The 10802-nt window shown below is 41.9% G+C and overlaps 1 non-coding gene across 1 annotated transcript; it reads right to left on the bottom strand.

Moving 5' to 3' along the window:
* Positions 1-8147: 8147 nt before the first annotated feature.
* LOC120252099 lies at positions 8148-8254 on the bottom strand. Its single transcript, XR_005533648.1, has one exon. It is a non-coding gene; the product is annotated as a small nucleolar RNA R71 (small nucleolar RNA).
* Positions 8255-10802: the final 2548 nt, after the last annotated feature.

Genomic DNA, 10802 nt, shown 5'->3' with positions numbered 1-10802 from the left:
AACCTTTCTATTATGATTCTTTAATTGATGTCTTTATTTGAGTTCCAATCTTAAATGCTTGTTGAATGGATTTTCCTCTAGAATGACACTAGGGTTGAGAGTCCGCCTTGGTAATCCTTGTGAGTGAGTGACACACCATGAGGGTTAGACAATGCTAGATAGGAGAAGGTTGGGAGGGTGAGTTGAGAGGTAGCGGAACATCCCCTTTCTCCTCCGGTGTGATTTATCCTACCTCCGTGTTCCTAGAGTTTTTTGCGGTCACAATAGAGTGAAGTGCTAAGAGAAAAACTCCGCTGGGCTTAGTTGCGTAAGCAATAGAGTGAAGCGTTGAAGTAATCCTTAATACTGGGGCTTAGTTGTGATTAGTGGTCTTTCTCCTGGACCAAAGGGTTAGATCTATATTAGGAACAAGGGTTTATCACTTGGAATCCCTAGAGTTTCTTGGAACATTACACAATGTGAGGTGTTGGGACTTAGCAATTTCTCCGCCGGGGCATAGTATAGAGTTAGTCATGGTTGACATTAGGTTTAGGACCGTGTATTTTATGATTTCAATGACTCATTAAGCATTAGTTGGGAGACATAATAGTTGGTTTTGCACTTGAAGCAATAGTTTTTGAGGGAGCAATATCCGAGTGCCCCACTTTTTATCGATTGACTTTCCCCTCATTTTATTGCATCTGTCTTTCTTATTTCTCTATTTCTTTGCATATTGATATTGTTCACACCACTATTAACTCATTTTCATTCTATTAAATAGAAATCTCTGTGTTTTTGATCACTATTCCCTTTGGATTCGACTACCAACTCACCAGGTTATTATTATGTCGACAAATCTGTGCACTTGTGATACAACACATAAAGGGTGTTGTCATTATGCTTTTCATTGAGCTTGCATGCTTACATTGAGGCAATGTACGTCTTAAGTGTTTGGGGGGGGAGTTCACATTACACATGTTCTTTACACAAGTTTTGACTAAAATTACATGCTCACGTAGCCAATGGCTGTTTACTTTAGTTACAACGGTTGCATTCTTAAGTTTACGAGAATTCCACATGCCCGTGTGGATGCTTGATTCCAGCCTATTTAAAGCCGTGATTTTAGCCGATTTGGAGATCCTTTTTTCCATTTCTCATCTTTTAACCATCTTTGTAGGCGCCCACGGCTAGGGTTTAGAGAGGCTTTGGCAAGGGTTTTTGGAGCGGTTCGACGGCCTTCAACACCGCTTTCCTTAGAAATAGAGTTAGTGGGAGATCTTTCCTCGGCATCAATCCGACGAGGTGTGCGCCGGGCTTGACGAGGGAACCTTTGATGAAGATTTGGCTACTCCACAAGACCATCAACATGAATACCAAGGGTGTTTTACTTATGGATTGCATGTTTTTACTTTCGATTTCATTATTGATTGTATCTTGCTCCATGGAGAGCTAAACCCCTAGTGGGTGCTTGGACTTGTAAACCCTAGGATGATATTGTTTCTTTAACCTTTCTATTGTGTTTCTTTTAATTGATGTCTTTAATTGAGTTCCAATTTTGAATGCTTGTTGAATGGATTTTCCTTTAGAGTGACACTAGAGTTAAGAGTCTACCTTGGTAATCCTTGTGAGTGAGTGACACACCATGAGGGTTAGAGAAAGGTAGATTGGAAAGGGTCGAGAGGGTGAGTCAACGTCCCTTTTCCCTTCCGGTGTGATTTATCGTAACTCCGTATTCCAAAGAAATTCTTTTGCGGTCATGATAGAGTGTAGTGCTAAGAAAGAAACTCCGCTAGGGCTTAGTTGCCCAAGCAACAGAGTGAACTGTTGGTGTAATCCTTAGTGATGGGGCTTAATTATGACTAGTAGTCTTCCGGATAGACTAAAGTGTTAGATATATATTAGGGAATAGGGTTTATTACTTGGAGTCCCTAGAGCTTTATGCAACTTTGCACAGTGTGAGGTATCGAGACTGAGTGATTTCTCCATCGAGGCATAGTATAGGATTAGTTACGGTTGAACTTAGGTTTGGGAGTGTGAGTTTTAGGATTTCCATGAATCATTAAGCATCAGTGAAGAGATATAATAGTTGGTCTCACACTTGAAGCAATAGTCCTAGGGTAAGCAACGTTTGGGTGCACCACTTTCTATCAATTGTCTTTCCTCTCATTTGATCGAGTCTCCCTTCATTTCATTCTTTATTTCTATTTGCATTGATATTGTTCACATCACCTTTGAATCATCATCATTTAGTTACATAGCTATCTTCATGTTTCAAATCACTATTCCCTATGGATTCGACTACCTACTCACTGGGGTATTATTACTTCGATAAACCCGTGCACTTGTGATATACATGTAAAGGGTTGTATCAATGCTTGTTGAATGGATTTTCCCCGAAAGTGATACTAGGGTTTAGAGTCTATATTGGTAATCCTTGTGAGTGAGTGACACACCATAAGGGTTAGACAAAGCAAGATTTGAGAAGGTCGAGAGAGTGAGTTAAGAGGTAGCTGAACATCCCCTTTCCCCTCTGGTGTGATTTATCCTACCTTCATGTTCTAAGAGTTCTTTGCTGTCACAATAGAGTGAAGTGCTAAGAGATGAACTCCACTAGGTCTTAGTTACGAGAGCAAAAGAGTGAAGCATTGAATTAATCCTTCGTATCTGGGGCTTAATTGTGACTAGGGGTCATTCGCCATGACCAAAGGGTTAGATATATATTGGGGAATAAGGTTTATCACATGGGGTCACTAGAGCTTTAAGCAACTTTGCGCAGTATGAGTTATTGAGACTGAGCGATTTATCCATCGGGGCATAGTGTAGGGTTAGTCATGGTTGAGATTATTTTTTGGACTGTGTATTTTAGGATTTGCACGACTCATTAGGCATCAATTAGGAGAGATAATAGTTGGTTTTATACATGAAGTAATAGTCCTAGGGTGAGCAATGACCGGGTGTGACACTTGCTGTTGATTGCCTCTTCTATTATTTACTTGTGCTTCCTTTTGCTTTACTTGTTTCTATTTGCATTGATTTTTGTTCACACCACTATCGATTCATCTTCATTTTCTATTAAATAGCAAATTTTATGTTTCTAATAAGTATTCCCTGTTGATACGACTACCCACTCACCAAAGTGTATTATTACTTCAACAAACCCCGTGCACTTTTTGGTACACACGAAAAGGGTGGGTCATAATACAAATAAAAAAATATAAAAAGAAGAAAGAGACATAATAGAAAGAAGGAGAGGCAATCAATAGAAATGGGGCACCCGGACATTGCTCACACTAGGACTACTATTTCAAGCACAAGACTTCTTATTATGCCTCCTAATTGATGTCTAATGAGTCATGGAAATCCTAAGAAACACGGTCCCAAACCTAAGGTCAAGCTGAGATGGAAGTTAAAGGGTCAAATAACATGGCAGAATAGAATAAGCTATAGATGACTGATAAGTGCTCGTGTGTTAAGAATACGGAGTGTTTTTTCCTTATGATTTGCATTACTTTTATCAGATTTTAGCGCTAATACATTTGTATTTGTGTTCTTTTGTGTATTTAGGGTTGTGAAGCTAGTCTTTATAAAAAAAGCCAAAAGTGGATCATTTACGTATTATGTGGTGGAATCTCGGAAGGAACAAACATGAAGACAAGAGTGGGACTCCAAGATATGTGAATGTGTGCCAACCTTCATGAATTCAAGTCACTACAATGAGTTTGAAGGGCACAAAGACAGTCACATTTGCGTATCTTGACTTGTGCATTAATAATAAGATCTTCGCCAATGAAGTTTTTTATTGAAGAAGACGTGTGATCTACGGCATAAATGTGTGCCCGTTTATGTTACCTCAATGAAGAGTGTGGAATTGGGAGTGTTTTGGCCGAGTACTACAGCAGTTACTGTTCACAGCTGGCCGAAAATGAGAATTCCAGAGAATCCACATTGGCGTGAGGAAATTTCCCTCGCCTGTGTGGAAATTCCACAGGCCCATGGGAAGAATCCACAGGGATGTGTGGATGCCTGATTCCAGCCCTACTTAAGCCGTGATTGAGCCCTATTTTAGGGATCTTTTTCACCTCTTTCCTTTTAAATTTTCTCTATCATTTGGGATGCCGTCGACTAGGGTTTCAAGAGGCTTTTAACACGTCTTAGGAGTGGTTAGAAGGATTTGACACCACGATTTGCTTGAAAGAAGAATATTGTGGGAGCTTTCGTTGGCATAGATCTGGCGAGGTGTGGCGTAGGCCAGGCAAGGGAACCTTTAGAGAAGACTTGACTACTCAACAAGACCATCGACATGAATACCGAGGGGTTTTTTCTATGGATTACTTGTTTTTACATTTGAACTTGATAAGTGCTTGTGCGATATGAATGCGAAGCATTCTTTCCCTAAGTTAAGTATTACCTTTCTCGGGTTTTTACACTAATATGTGTGTTTTTATGTTACTTTTATGCAGGTAGGGTTGTGAGGCCAATTTTGCTAAAGTTCAAACGCGAAGACATAGTTCAAACGCAAAGCGATCCATGACGTGAATGTGTTCCCGTTTACGTTACCTCGATGAAAGTATGGATTCGGGTTGTATTTTAAGGCCGGATACTGTAGCAGAGCACTGCAGCAAAGTACTATAGAAGCAATATTCACAGCCAGCTAAGAATACTGTAGAACAGAGAATCCACACAGACGTGTGAAAATTCGACACGCCCGTGTGAAAAATCCACAGGGCGTCTACAGGGGCGTGTGGATCCCCGATTCCAGCAATACTTAAAGCTGATTTAGCCCCGATTTCAGCAATATTTTCTCGATCTTTTCCCCAACTTGAGAGAGGGCTTCGGCTAGGGTTTTGAGAGGTATTGGCTAGGGTTTTGGAAAGGTTTTACGGCTCTGACATCATGCGTCATTTGGAAGAAGGTTATTGGGAGAGCTTTCATCGGCACCGATCCGGTGAGGTGTATCTTAGGCCTGACAAAAGACCCTTTGCGACGAGTAGAGGACTCTCTACAAGACCATCGATACAACTATCAAGGGGTTTTCTATGGATTCAGTGCTTTTACATTCTATTTCTTTGATTGTAATTAGCTCCATGGAGAGCTAAACCCCTAGTGGGTACTTGGGTATTTGTGAACACTAGTGTGTATTCGTTTCATTGAATCTCTTTATTATGCTTTCAATTAAATGATGTTTATTGTGAGTTCCAACCTTGAATGCTTGATTGCTTGAATACTCCCCTAGAGTGACACTAGTGTTGAGGTTCACTCTCTTATTGGTAACCTTGTGAGTGAGTGACACACCACGAGTGTTAGACAAAGCTAGGTTGGAGAGGTTTGAGAGGATGAGTCGACAGGTACAGGAGCATCCACTTTCCCCTCTGATGTGTTAGATTCTACCTCCATTCCTCGAGTTCTTTGAGACCATAATAGAGTGAATGGTCTAAGGGATGCCTTCCGCTGGGGCTTAGTTGCAGGTGCAATGGAGTGAAGCGTAGAAGTGATCTTAGTATCTAGGTCTTAATTGTGGTTAGAGACCTTCCACCAGGACCAAAGGGTTAGGTCTATAATTAGAAAGAGATTTATCACTAGGAATCCCTATAGCTCATTGAAATTCTATGCGACTGCAAGGTTGAGAGGTTATCCAATTTCTCCTCCGGGACATGTATAGAGTTAGGCATGGTTGATGATAAGTGCTTGTGTGATATGAATGCGAAGCATTCTTTCCTTATGTTGAGCATTACTTCTCTCGGGTTTTTACACTAATATGTGTGTTTTTATGTTACTTTCGTGCAGGTAGGGTTGTGAGGCCGAGTATGAAGGAAAGAAGCCAATGTGGATCACAATGCACCGATTTTGGAGAAAATCTTGCTAAAGTTCAAATGCTAAGACATAGGTCGTGTGTGAGATGCTAGAGTGTGTGCCAACCTTCTCGTATTCGAGTTGGCACATTAATTTGGAGGGGCACAAGGGCAGTCACAGTCGAGCTTTCCGACTTTTGCACATAGAACAAGATCTCCATCAACTTATCCGTCATTAAAAAAGCAAGTGATCCATGACGTGAACGTGTGCCCGTTTGCGTTACCCCGATGAAAGTATGGATTCCGGAAGCTATTCAAGCTGGATACGGTAGTTAAGCACTGTAGTAGCACTGTTCACAGCCGGTCAAGAAAACAGGAATTCAGAGAATCCACATGGGCATGTGGAAATTATACACGCCCATGTGGAAATTATCTAGCCCTATTTTAAGCCGTTTCAGCAACGATTTAAGGATTCTTTTCTCCATCTTTTCCCCAACTTGAGAGAGGGCTTCAGCTAGGGTTTTGTGGGGTATTGGCTAAGGTTTTGGAGAGGTTCTACGGCTCTGACATTGCGCGTCGTTTGGACGAAGGTTACTGGAGAGCTTTTATCGGCACCGATCCGGCGAGGTGTATCCTAGGCCGAACAAAGGATCTTTTGCGACAAGTAAAGGACTCTCCATAAGACCATCAACAAGACCATCGAGGGGGTTTCTTTATGGATTCATTGCTTTTACATTCTATTGCTTTGATTGTACTTAGCTCCATGGAGAGCTAAACCCCTAGTGGGTACTTGGGTATTTGTGAACCCTAGGATGTATTCATTTCATTGAATTTCTTTATTATGCTTTCAATTAATTGATGTTTATTGTGAGTTCCAACCTTGAATGCTTGATTGTATGAACATTTCCCCTACAGTGAGACTACGGTTGAGAGTTCTTGTTGGTAACATTGTGAGTAAGTTACACACCACGAGCGTTAGACAAAGCTAGATTGGAGAGGGTTGAGAGGGTGAGTCGACAGGTACAGGAGCGTCCCCTTTCCTCTCTGATGTGATAGATTCTACCCCTGTTCCTCGAGTTCTTTGCGTCCATAATAGAGTGAATGGTCTAAAGGATGAACCTCCGCTGGGTCTTAGTTGCGCGTGCCACGGAGTGAATTATTGAGGTGATCTTAGTATCTAGGGCTTAATCGTGGTTAGGGACCTTCCACTTGGACCAAAGGGTTAGGTCTATAATTAGGAATAGATTTATCACTTGGAATCCCTAGAGCTCATTGCAACTCTATTCAAGTGCGAGATTAAGAGGTTATCTAATCTCTCCTCCGGGACATGAATAGAGTTAGGCATAGTTGACCTTAAATTTGTGACTATGTATGTAAGTATTTCCATGACTCACCATTGCATTGATTAGGAAGCATAATAGAGGGTTCTTGCAGTTGAAATGATTGTCCTAGGTGGAGCATTATCCGAGTACCCCATCTTTATTGATTGCATTACCTTCTCTCATTTATTCGTGCTCTCTTACTTATTGTTTTTACTTTTGAGAATTGAATCATTGTCATACTTATCACTATTGATCTTTCACATAGCTAAGAATCGAATTAAGTGTTTTTATCCCCTACTTCCTGTTGATTCGATACCCGCTCATCTGGGATTATTACTTCGACAAACCCGTGCACTTGCGAGATATACGCAAGGGGACCTTGTAAAGTTTTTGGCACCATTGCCGGGGAGTTGGCATTTAGAGATACTTTGCACTTTGTTTTCTTTGCTATTTCACCATACATTCTATTCCATATCTTCTTATTCTATCATCGTTCTGATTTCTTTTTCTTTCTTTTTGGGTATAGCTCCAGGTTATGACCCGAGGAAATCCCTCAATATTGATTGAAGGAGATCCTGGGCTTGAACATATACTTAGAAGAAAAGAGAAAGAACCTGTGCAAGAACAGCCTAGTTCAGCTGATTTGGAAGTGGAAGAATTTGAAAACATGGTAGAACATAATGAGCAACAGCGAACATTATCCAATTATGCCAGACCTTCAGTGTTGGGGACACATTCGAGTATTATGCATCCCTCGATTACAGCTCAGAACTTCGAGCTGAAGCCGGCATTCATCCACATGTTGCAGCAATCGACATAATTCAATGGTTTGGCCGATGAGGATCCAAACAGTCATATAGATAGCTTTCTCGAGGTGTTTGATATGCTGTATATAAATGGGGTGATGGATGATGCCATCAAATTGAGAGCCTTCCTATTTTCCCTAAAGGGTAGTGCGAAGCAGTGGCTACACTCATTACTAAGAGCATCAATTACTACTTGGGAAGAGATGGTGGAAGCTTTTCTGGTCCGTTATTTCCCTCCCAGAAAATCAGCAAAGCTTAGCAATGAGATCTCATCCTTTGTTCAGTTGGAATTGGAGTCTCTATTCGAGACATGGGAAAGGTTCAAGGAGCTCCTGAGAAAGTGCCCGCAACACGGATTCCCGAAGTGGATTATTGTTCAGACCTTTTATAATGGTTTGAACCCGAGTATAAGGCAACTCTTGGATGCGGCAGCAGGAGGTACCTTAGGTAGCAAGACCCCCGATGAGGCCGGTTAATTAATTGAGGAAATGGGGTTAAATAGCTACTAATGGAATGCTAGGGAGAAGAAAAAAGTGGCCGGTCTCCATGAAATAGATGCGGTAACTTCATTTGTGGCTCAAGTGAAAAATTTGAGTAAGAAGTTAGATCTTCTAACTTCAAATAGAGTGGCGGCCGTGACTAATTGCACCGGGTGTGGTGGAGGACATGCTCCCTCCGACTGCCCGATTTCTATTGGTGATGTTTCTTCGGTGGAGAACGTTGATTTTGTAGGTAATGGCATTAGACCTAAAGAGAACCCGTATAGCAATACCTATAATTCGGGTTGGAAGAATCATCCCAATTTCTCATGGAGTAATCAGGGTCCACAAAAGGCCATGGGGCCACCGGGTTTCCAACAACAACAACAAGCCCCTCAGGTGAAAAACAGAGTCTCATGTTTGGAAACCCGAATGAGTGACTTAGAGAAGCACTTGACAAGATTTGTGCAATCTGTAAATACAAGGTTTGAATCAGTCGAGGTTACACTTCGCAACTATACCACCTCTTTGCATAACCTTGAAGATCAGGTGGGGCAAATTGTGAAGTCTCTCTCTTAAAGGCCACGTGGAAGCTTGCTGAGCAATACAGAGACCAACCCTAGAGATCACGTGAAAGCGCTCACTTTGAGAAGTGGTCGTGAGGTTGAAGGTAGGCTTCCGAGTGAGAAGCCAAAAGAACACACACCCGAGTTTATAGAAGTTGAAGAGGGGACAAGCAAAGAGAAAGAGATGGGACCCCCTACCTTTCAAGCCAAGAATCACTTATCACTCTAGATTGAAAAATGACCAAGGGGATGAATAGTACAATAAGTTCATGAGTTTGTTCAAGCAAATTCCAAATCAATATTCCTTTTCTTAAGGCATTAGCCCAAATGCCTAAGTATGCGAAGTTCTTGAAAGACTTGTTGACTAACAAGAGAAAGTTGGAGGAAAGTGCTTCAGTGATTTTAGATGCTTCATGCTCGGCGGTATTGCAAAAGAACATGCCGAACAAGAAGAAAGACCCGGGAAGCTTCATCATTCCGTGTAATATTGGCAATCTAGGTGAAGAAATGGCATTGGCGGACTCAGGGGCGAGTATCAACATCATGCCATTCACCTTCTTTCAAAAGCTAGGCTTGGGTGAGCCTAGGGCTACTCGGATGACTTTGCAACTAGCGGACCGAATAGTGCGACATCCGAGAGGCATCATTGAAGACGTGCTTGTTTAGGTGGACAAGTATATTTTTCCGGTTGACTTTGTAGTGCTAGACGTCGATGAGGATACGGATGTACCTTTGATACTTGGGAGACCGTTCTTGCGGACTTCCAAAAGCATTGATTAACATGGATGGTAGAGAGCTCACATTGAGAGTTGGAGACAACAAGCTCACATACCGCCTTGCTGAAGCCATGCGGCATTCTCTTGATTTTGATTATACTTTATAATTTCTAGACACTACTGATGAGATTATTGATGAATACATGCAGGAAATGTTCAATCTGAATCCGTATGAGGGTTTGTTCGACCAAGAGGAGGGCAATAAAGAAGTAATGATGCTTGGATCAACGGAAGAAGTACCATCTACCCAGGGGATCTTGAAGAAGGTACTCGGGAAAATGAAGAGGGCTAGGAGACACCACCGGAAACACTCCAAAGCTGTTAGAGACATCCGTGAATGGAAGAAGTTGGATGAACCATTGCTAGGTGGTCCCAAGCACGATAATACACCCTCTACCCTCAAGAGACTCTGCACATCATGCTGTCAAGCCATGGGTAAGAGGGCAACCTTCATTCGTAAACCCCCGTGAGGTAAGACAAGGTACGTCAAGCTTAGTGACGTTAAACAAGCGCTTCTTGGGAGGCAATCCGAGTGTTTATTGTTTTTCTTAGTTGAATAATGTAGTGTTTTGCATGAATAATTTGTTTAGTGTTGGTGTCTTGATTTTTAGATGCTTGTGCTGCGATTTTATTCTGTTTTTTTTTAAAAGTCATCGTTTGTTTTCATGTGGAATTAGCGAAGTTTGGTCATTTGAGCTCTATTTCATGTTTTTCATAGGTAAAATTTGCTTAATAGGACAGGCTCTGAATGTGTAAACATGTTCAGAGATTTTTTATAGAGCCTGCAGATTTTTCTAAGGCATCCAGAGAAACCACACAGGCGTGTGGAATTTTCACACGCCCATGGATTTGCACTGTGACCTCATCCAGAGAAGGCACAGGGGTGTGCGGCTGCCCCTGTGAATGACCATGCGATAGTCATACGCCCGTGGGTAATTTTCGCATGGGCGTGTGAATTCATGCAAAGTTGGGCTAATTATCCCGAGAGCACACAGTTGCGTGGACTCACCCCTGTGGGTGACCTTGTGAACCACACATAGGCATGGTAATTTCCAGACGCCTGTGCAAAACTCTGCAGAGGAGTT

Source organism: Dioscorea cayenensis, chromosome 20 (assembly GCF_009730915.1).
Source record: "Dioscorea cayenensis subsp. rotundata cultivar TDr96_F1 chromosome 20, TDr96_F1_v2_PseudoChromosome.rev07_lg8_w22 25.fasta, whole genome shotgun sequence".
NCBI lineage: Eukaryota > Viridiplantae > Streptophyta > Magnoliopsida > Dioscoreales > Dioscoreaceae > Dioscorea > Dioscorea cayenensis.
The sequence above is the reverse complement of the archived record's forward strand: the minus strand, read 5'-3'. Positions and strand labels throughout refer to the sequence as shown.